The sequence below is a fragment of the Tenrec ecaudatus genome, chromosome 6, assembly GCF_050624435.1.
Source record: "Tenrec ecaudatus isolate mTenEca1 chromosome 6, mTenEca1.hap1, whole genome shotgun sequence".
Taxonomy (NCBI): Eukaryota; Metazoa; Chordata; class Mammalia; order Afrosoricida; family Tenrecidae; genus Tenrec; species Tenrec ecaudatus.
The window spans coordinates 61,300,416-61,310,620 of record NC_134535.1 but is presented as its reverse complement, the minus strand read 5'-3'; positions in this window follow the sequence as shown (position 1 = coordinate 61,310,620).

Here is a 10,205-nt window from a genome sequence, read left to right as displayed (position 1 = left end):
TTGCTTGTTCTGTGCCTTGATTTGCAAGCTACACTACCTGTGGGACACCTAACCTGGGGACTATGTTGCTGTAATTTGAGGTTCCTTCAAGACCTGCTTCGCCACACAATTGGAATTTGCATCTCTTGAGCTGGGGACTAACTGTTGGTGACCTGCCTTGCTGTTTGCTGCCAGTGTCTCACAACTGTTTCACAGGAGTGAGTTGCACTGAGCCATTTGTACTGCTTTATAATTTAACTGTTCATTTCCTTGTGTTACATATCTATCTTTATAAATATATATATAGCTATTAGCAATCTGGTTTGTCTCTCTAGAGAACCCTGTCTAACTCATCAAGAGACTGAGAGTAACAAAATGAAAAATAAAACAGGTTCCATCAGTCTGCTACTTACAAGAAACACACCTTAAACACAAAGGAAAAAAGAAACTAAAAAAATCAAAGAATTTTTAAAATGCACACCAATTTAATGGCAATCAAAAAATCAAGTGGAAGTAGCAATAATAGTCTCAGATAAAATATATTTCAAGCCACAACTCATCATGAGAGAAAAAGAAAGACACTACATAATTATCAAAAGGACAATTGAATAAAAAGATATAACCAAAGCAAATATTTATGCACTGAATTAGTCTCAAAACACATCAATCAAACTTACAGATTTGAAGAGCACAATACAAGGGGGTAGCCTCCAAACCAATGCTCATTTGTTTTGTTTTGTTTTTGACATGAGGGGGATAGTGCATTTGGAGTTCATTCCATCAGGTCAGATTATTAATCAAGCTTTCTATTTAGAGGTTCTAAAAAGATTACACAACAAAAAATGCCTCATTTATGGCAGATGTGTGTGTGCATGTCTGGTTTTGCCACCACAACAACGCACCTGCTCACACAGCCATCTCAGTGCACCAGTTTTTGGCAAAAAGACAGCATGCCTCTCTTGCCCCATGCACCTAACTCACCTGACCTTACTCCTTGCAACTTCTTTTTGTTTCTGCAAACGAAGAGAGACATGAAAGATCAGCAATTTGATGACATAGAAGAGGTGAAGAAAAACAGAGGGAGGTCCTGACAGCCATCCAAACAGATGATTTGGGAAAATGTTTCCAAGAATGGAGTTACAGATTTGACAAATGCACTCAGTGTAATGGAGAGGACTTTGAAGATGATCAGATTTTTTTGTAAAAAGATATTTAAATATATAGCTTTGAACCAAAAAAAATTCCAGGTTCTTTTTGGTACCCCTTGTATGCATTATTTTCTAACACATATTGAACATTTCCTAGAATAAACCATATGTTAGGCCACAAAGCAAGCCTCAAGAAATTTAAAAACATTGAGATATTAGAAACTATTTTTTTCTGAGATCACAATTGGATATCAACAGTAGGAAGATCGGGGGTCGGGGGGAATCAAATGCTTGGTAACGGAAGAATCCTCTGCTTAAAAACTACTGGGTAATTGAATAAGTAAAGAATGAATATTTAAATTCTTTGAAACAAATGAGAATGAAAATGCAACGTACTAAAACCCTTGGGACAGAGCTAAACTAGTACTCAGAGGTCAGTTTATAGCAGTGGTTCTCAACCTTCCTAATGCCGCGACCGTTTAATACAGTTCCTCATGTTGTGGCGACCCCAACCATAAAATTATTTTCATTGATACTTCATAACTGTGATTTTGCTACTGTTATGAATTGTAATGTAAATATCTGATATGCAGGATGTATTTTCATTGTTACAAATTGAGCATATTCAAGCATAGTGATTAATCTTAAAAACAATATGTAATTATATATTGTGAAATATTTATTTCTAATTACAAATAAATGAAATTTTGTCTTGAAGCATGGTGTAGCATGGCTAACAGTCTTCCTGCCAGATACTCATATGTGGCATATCTGCATGTGGGCAGACTCACCTAAGATCATCAGGATAGAGGAGTGATGTCTCTGTTCCTAAGATCATCAGAAATATGTTTTCTGGTGGTCTTTGGTGACCCCTGTGAAAGGGTCGTTTGATCTTCAAAGGGGTTGCTACCCACAGGTTGAGAACCGCTGGTTTATAGCAATAAACACACACATAATTAAAGAAGAAAGAACAAAAATTAACATCTTTATTCAATGTGTTCCACAGTTAGAATGAGAGAAGCAAAATAAATCTTCAGATGCCAAAGAAAAGCAGTAATAAAGATTAGAGCATAAAGAATCAACAAGACGTTGGTTCTTTGAAAGGACTAACAAAATTGACAAACCACTGCCAACCTTAACAAATGAAAAGATCAAGAAAATACAAACATCATGATTAAGAATGAACTGGGCAACATCACAACAGAACCAGCTGAAATGAAAAAGATAATAATAAAATAATATGAAGCACTATACTCCAACAAATTTGGAAACCTAGACGAAATGGTCAAATGTCTGGAAACACATTACCTACTTAAGCTAATACAGACTGATACTTTAAAAGAAATAATAGTCTCAGTTAAGCATCAGCTGGGCCCACATGGAAGAAGTACACCAGCCTGTATGATTCAAGAATGGTGAGTGATAAAATTAAAAAACCCCAAAGAGGGAATGGTATCAGAGATCAAATTGTGAGCACCCAGTTAGCAGAAAGCTATGAGAGACAGTGGGAGCCCCAAAGTCATGAGCAGGGTCCCCACATGGATTAAGCCTCCAGTGAGTCCCCTCTGACTATGGGCCAGGGATGGGAATGGTCTTGCTATCAAACGGAGTGCAGTGTTTGGTTTGGTTTAGTTTTCCTCTATCTTATTTTCGATGTTTTCCTCTATATGAAATCCAGGATGGGGAGAGCTATAGAGACAGAGACTGCAATGATGGGTTCTTGCAGGGTGGGGGGTGAGGAGTATGGTGGGGAGGGTTTGGGGAGGTGGGGAGCTAATGACAGTGAGTACAATAAAGCAATACATGTAATAAATTTGATTGTGAAGATGATTATACAACTCCCTTTAATATGATTGAACTATTGAATTGTGCAGTATGTGAAATATATGCCAATAGTACCTTTTAAATTAAAGGGAACAGACCTATAATAAAATAGAAATTCTATCTGGTCAATTAAAATCTCCCCACAACAGCACAAAAATCCAGGCCCAGAGAGCTTCACCAAGTGGCCCTGTCACATATCCAAAGACCAGACACAGAGTCAGTTAGAACTGTTCTGGAGCTTAGAAAAAGAAGGCCGACTACTAAATACATTTTATAAAGGGAGTATATGCTGATATTCAAACTTGGCAAAGATATCACCAGAGTAGAAAAGTTACAAACCAATATCTTTGTGAGATGAAAAATTCTCAACAAGTCTAGCCAATAGAATCCAATAAAATATTATCTGTAATATTTTATATCATATACAATATATAATAAATATCTATAATAAAATAGTATATAGCTACAACTACTAAGTGGAGTTTATCCCAGGTATGCAAGTACAGTTCCACGTTAGAAAAACAATCAATGTAATCTACTGTGGCAATCACTTCTTTAGAAGTAATGCCAGATCAGTCCCAAGGAGTTGGATATTAAAAATGTCCCTATAATGACATACCCCCTCCAGGGGGACAAACAGCAGAACCATGGGGGAAGGGAGACAGTGTTTTGTGTAAGGTATGAAAATAAAAATCATTTATAATTTATCACAGGGTCATAAGGAGTGGGAGGGAGGGAAGAGGAGCTGATACCAAGGGCTCAATAGAAAGTAAAGGTCTAGAAAAGAATGATGGGGGAAAGTAAATAAATAATTTTTTTTAAAATTTTAAAGAAAAGAATGATGGTAGCATATGTACAAATATGCTTGATGCAATTGATGTGTGGATTGTTATGAGTTGTAAGAACCCCCAATAAAATGATCTTTCAATTAAAAAAAAAAGAAGTCCCAAATATCCAACTCTTTCAAGATGCTCTACTGCTCAATTTCCCCTGCTCCTCCCTTGAGTACGTTCCCTCGTCTCTCTGAGCTCTGCAACTTATTTTCATGTCCCACAGAAACTCCCAAAACTCTGAGGCAATGTCTCGTGCAATTGTGAGTGCTTTTCAGTCCTCAATACAAATGTTAGGCAGGAGCAAGCCAAACGCAGCGTCAAGAGCCAAGACCCCCAAATGCCCAAAAGTCACGGCAGGTCTTCTTACTTCTACCAAAGCTCAGTCAGGAAATAGAAGAATGGCTTTCCAGGTGAGATGCCGTGTAGTAGAACTGTGAGGGGGTACCAGTGCATGAGAACTGCACGTGAGGATACCAATCAAGAAACAATACGGAAATATCTAAAGAAAAATGTTGTGTTTTTGTCAGGTATTATTTAATATTTTTATTAATATTTTAAAACATAATCTAGTTTTGTGTACCTCTCCTGTTCTTATTTAAATACTGTGTGAAACGGTAAGCTACCTTTCAGCATATCTCCCCGCCGACTACGTCCCACCCCGCACACACCCATATGTTTGAAATGAACTGTATGTCACTGAAGACCCCAAGTCCACTTTGGTCTTACTTTGCTTTCTTTTTCAGGCACTCAGACCAGTAGAGAGACTCTAAATTCTTTGCCAATTGATGCTTTTAATTTCTTTTTGTTGTCTCACAGCTCTAGCTAAAACTTCCAGCACAATATTAAATAAGATAGAGATGATAGAGGGCACCTTTGTCTGGCTTCTGTTGGCAAAGAGAATGCTTTGAGCGAGATGTTGGACATTGATTTTGCAAACATTTATTATGTTGGGAAATTTCCCTTCCATTATTATTTTGTTGAGAATTTTTATCAGGAACGGATATTGGATTTTGTCAAATGCCATTTCCATATCAACTGAGATGATCCCATAGTTTGCCTTTGTTTCATTTATATGGTGGATGAGTTGTAGTCAATTAATATGGCCATTCTAGTCATAATTCCTTATGTGAGATCATATAATTCTGGACTTTATATGCCTGTGGTATTGTCCCATTTTGTAGGGGATTCTCTATTAGGGTGGGAAGAAAGCTTGATTTTAGAAGGTGTGAACCAAGCCACACCCTTTGTTTCCTTGGGAACATCCTTTATTCAACCTTAGTAAAGGATTTAACTGGATACCATCCTTTATTTTCCTTGGATGGGTGATATACAAGCATATTAGAAACTGTTAGGTGACTTCTCCTCTCTGAACATATTGTGTTCACCCTTGCTACTTCTGCTGAGCTTACAGCACTTGTTCTGGCAATATTTTTGGTTCCTTGAACACTTTCAGGAATTGCATCATTCACTCATTATCTGATGGGAATTTGGGACCTAACACAAAGCTGAAAAGAATGACAGCATGTAGCCCTCTGGTTGTTTGGCATTTTTCTCTTTAGAGTCTGTTTGTTTACTGAGTAACAAACATAAGTTAATAAAAAGGTAGTATTTCATTGAAAGTAAAATGAGCTTTATGAAGTGAATAAATCAATATTACATACATTGTTCTATTTTCTTATACCTATGGACCAAATGAACATTTCTACAGGCACTTAGAATACACAGTTGCAGAGATAAACATTTTTTAAAAGAGTTAAAATGTAAATTTATAATTTCCACACTGGGACTGTGCCCAGCTGCCAGCTTTGGAGAGAACCCTGATTACAAGTGCCATTTTGACTGGTTCACTAAACCCAACAAAAATTTAGGTATCAGTTCTGCCAAACCACTGAGTACCAGCTGAATCACACCACTGAAAAAAAGCCCCATATGACCCAGCAATAATGCTACATGGTGTATATCCTACAGAAGAAGAAAAATAACACAAACATATGTCCACATCTATGTTCATCACAACATTGTTCGCAGTAGCAAACAGATGAAAACAACCTGAATGCCCATTGTAGAAGCAGGGATAAATAAACTTTGGTACCAACAAACAATGGGATTCTAAGCATATTAGGGAATAGTGGAACTGTGAAACACCTCATGGCATGGATGGACTTAAAGGACATTATGCTTAGTGAAGTTAGTCAAAACCAAAGTACAAATAATTTTGATATAACAGTTATTCAAAGAAATCAAGAAAATATTTTCATACCAAAAGACAGATTTTGGTTGTTACTAAGGTTGGAAAAGGAGAAGTGGAAAGGGGAAGCAACAAGCTAGGGAATGTAGGTGTTAACTGTGATGAAGGGGAAGACAATAAATACACTATAAGAGTAAGAGAGACAGGGAGTGGTACAGAACAAGGTACTGGGAGGGTCGCTAAGTTGTGTAAAATGGTAAAATGAAAAATCAAATTTTAATATGTAAACTGCCACCTAATTCACAAAAAATTTTAAGTATTGCCAGGGGACATGAACACTTCACCAAAGAAGACATTCATCCCACCAACAAACATGAAGAAATGCTCAAAATCATTAGTCATTCAATAGTTGTGTATCAAAACAACAGTGAGACATCATTTTACCACAGCATTAATAGTAACATTTTTTAAAAAAACAAACAAAAACCTGCAAACAACAAAAGTTGGATTAGGTATTGAGATAGTTAAGGTTTATTGTGCCAACCTGGTCGATAAACACATATGGGATTAATTGAAAGGTGGAGAGATAAATGGCTCCATGAGCCTCAACTTTCTGATTCTCTGATCTCTTGCTCTCTGACCAGGGTGCAGCTGCCTTAGCCAGTTCCCTGCTTCAACTGGCAAGGCTCACTTCCCTGAGGAGAAGCACATGGACCCACCCTGATGCAGCCCTGGGTACTAGAGAAGCCACGTGGAGACCCCCGCCAGTGCTGAGATGCTTACACCGCCACTAGATTCAAAGACTTTCTACCCGCTGGCCTGTGATCCTCCTGCATTCAGTGTCATTGTGTGTATTTTGTGACTTTGAGGAGGATTTTGTAGATTGGTGTCAGACATATGGACTTGGATTAGACTGGGTTGGGATGCATTCTGAATGTACCCTATATATAAAACATATATATATATATATATATATATATATATATATATATATATATATATATATATATATGAACTTCTGTGCATTTGTTTCTCTAGTCTACCCAGACTAACACAGGTATGAAGAGGCTGGTTACCACTACCTACTGCTGTGAAAGAATCAACATAGAAAGTCCTAACCCAACTGTACCATAAGTGAAGGGGAAAGAGTTGTTGTGCAGGGGACATTGAGTTTATGTCAATGGTGGTAGAATAATTTGGAAAAGGAGATCAATAATGGCTGTACAGCTCAAAGAGTATTATCAGTGACACTGAGTTATACAAGTAAAAGGTGTGGAAATGCAGAATGCTCTGCTGTGTATATTTTTGCCACAATTAGAAAAAGCAATAATAATTACATGAATAACAATGACTACAAGGAAGAAGAAAATTGCTAGAATTGAATGTGATGACAATTGTACAACTCTCCTTGATGTGATGGAATTATTGAATTGTGTGACATGTGGATAAAGTGCTAATAAAGCTGTTCAAAAACAAAAGAAAGGAAGTCCTGTATAAAGTGAGAGGGAAAATGTGGAATAAAACAAACAAACAAACAAACAAGCAAAATTATTTAAAAAGACCAGGCTAACTGGTTAGTTCGATTGATTGAACCCTTAAGACTATGGTCCTTAGTCAACCATTGTCTTATGCAGTGTTCTTTAGAGAAGTAAAACCAGTGAAATACATATACATACGCATACATTTTAAATAGAGAGAGAAATTTATATAAAGGAAATTTTGTTTGTAGAGTTCTAAAGGCAAGAACGTCCCCAAATTATCGGGTCAGCTAGAAGGCTACTGGGTGATGGGCTGGTAGAGGCTGGAAAATCCAACATTAACAGCTAAGCTGGTATTCTACTGACTCACAGGCTAAATAGGTGAACAAATCCCAAGATTGACAGATAATTCAGTTCCCAAGAAGCAGAGGTTAAATGATGGGAACCATATCAAATTCTAGAATGAGCAACATGAGCAAAAAACTAGAGAAGAAGACAAAAACAAAACAAATTTTAAAAGCTAGAGAATTTCCCCAATACATCCATGTATAGCGATGCAGGCCACCCCCGCAAGAGACTACCTTTGCCCTGTGTCAGTGCTGAGACTGGATCAGGGATACCGCTTCCCCATTGGGTCGATAGGAGTTAAAGTCAACAGGATGTTGGTAGGTATGATTTGGCTCATTCTACCCTTCTCTGTCAGTTTGTCGTACTGTGGTGGCTTGTGTGTTGCTGTGATGCTCGTATTTAAACACCAGCAGGGTCCTTCAAAACGAACAAGTTTCAGCAGAGCTTCAATTTTAAGAACAGACAACAAAGAAGGCCTTAGTTCCCCATTTCAGAGGAAGGAGCCACTGACAACCTTGTGCCCAGGTTTGGAACATTGCCAGAGACTGAAGGCCTAATGAAAGGAAGCAAGTCCATTGTCAGAGAGAGTGCTAGACTATGAGCCTCTTGGGCTGGAAGACACTCCAGAAGTGTCGGAGGAGTTGAGCTTTCTCCGAGTAGATTTGACCACATAGGGGCGTGAATGGAGTAAAACCTGTGGAAATGGAGCCTTTGTAATCTTTGTTTACTGATGGGGCACAACTAAAGGTAAGAAGGAACAGCTGCATGACCCCAGTCCTGCCTTTCACTTTGGGCAAGACTGGAACATGACACAGGTACAAGTAAGATAAGAGCTCACGACACATGGAATGCAGCAACAGGAACGGGAGTACCGATACCAGGAGGTCATAACCACCACCACCACCACCACCCTACCCAAGGGGACGAACAACAGAAACCAGGAGTGGGGGAAGGAGGGGGAGACAGAGGTCGGTGTAAGGTATGAAAATAATAATAATTTATAATATATCAAGGGGTCACCAGGGTGGGAGGGAGGAAAAAAGAGGATCTGATACCAAGGGTTAAAATAGAAGGTAAATGTTTAGAAAATGATGATGGCAACATACGTACAAATATGCTTGATACAATTGATGTGCAGATTGTTATAAGACCTGCAAGAGCCCCCAATAATAAGACCTTTAGGAAAAGACAAAAAGGAAGCAAGAAACACCTGCAAAAAATCTGCTAAACATCAGAACTTGGAATGTGCTAAGTATGAATCTAAGAAAATTGGAAGTTCTTAAAGATGAGATGGAATGCATAAAGACTGACATCCTAGGCATTAGTGAGCTGAGACTGATATTGGCTATTTTGAATTTTTAAAATCATATGATTTACATACAATTAACACAATTAAAATGAAAGATATTGTGTTCCTTATCAAAAATTACATTTCAAAAGAAATTTTTAAGTACTGTGCTGTTTGTGAAAGGATTGTATCCATCAGCATTCAAAGAAATCCAATTACTACAACTGTTATTCAAACGTATACAAAAACTAGTGATGAGGAAATTGAAGAACTCTAATTTCAGTCTGCTACTGATCAAAACTGTGATCAAGATAAATTCATAATTATTGGTGATTGGAATGCAAAAGTTGGAAACAAGAAAGCCCAGTAGTTGGAAAATTCGGTTTTGTTGATAGGAAAGAAGCTGGGGTCCCGTGACGGAATGGTGCAAAAGCGATACGGGGCTTTGGCCAGGAACAAAGAGCAGCTCCTGCGGGGCTGCCTGGCTGGTGAGGTCTGGCCGGTCAGGAGTCTTTTCTGCACATACAGTTCTACATCAGCAGAGACATTTGTTAACATTGAGTCGCCCATTCTCATCTCCTACAAGCTACCAATGAGGAAGACCGGAGAGGAGTTGATGCTTTTGAATGACGCGGTTGGTGGAGAATGTTAAAAGCACCGCAACCTGCCAGAAGAACAAGAACCGCCAGAATGCGCCCAGGACGTGAGGACGTTCGCTTGTCTCGGCCCCTCTCCCATGAGTTCCTACTGCCCGACGGCGCTTCCATCTATCTGTCTCCTGCTGAAGGCCGTCTGCCAGCCCCGGGCACCACTTGGCAGCCTCAGCAAGCTGCCTGCACACCTGTGAAGCCATCATTCGTATTTCTGGCAGATCCTACATTGGAGACGAAGAAAACAGCGGCCAAGAGGCTGAATGAGCAACTTCAGAATGGCGAGCAGCCCCTGGATTGTGAACCTGGGTCATGAGTTTCTGCCCCGCCCAACCCAGTGGCACCTAGCCACAACAATGAGTTAATCTACTTTCAATTTGCCCAAGGGTAAGATGTTCCTCCCTGAACTTGTCTACACAGAGCCACATGGCTGGTTTAATTGTCAGCAAGCTTTGGGGCAAATGGTGTC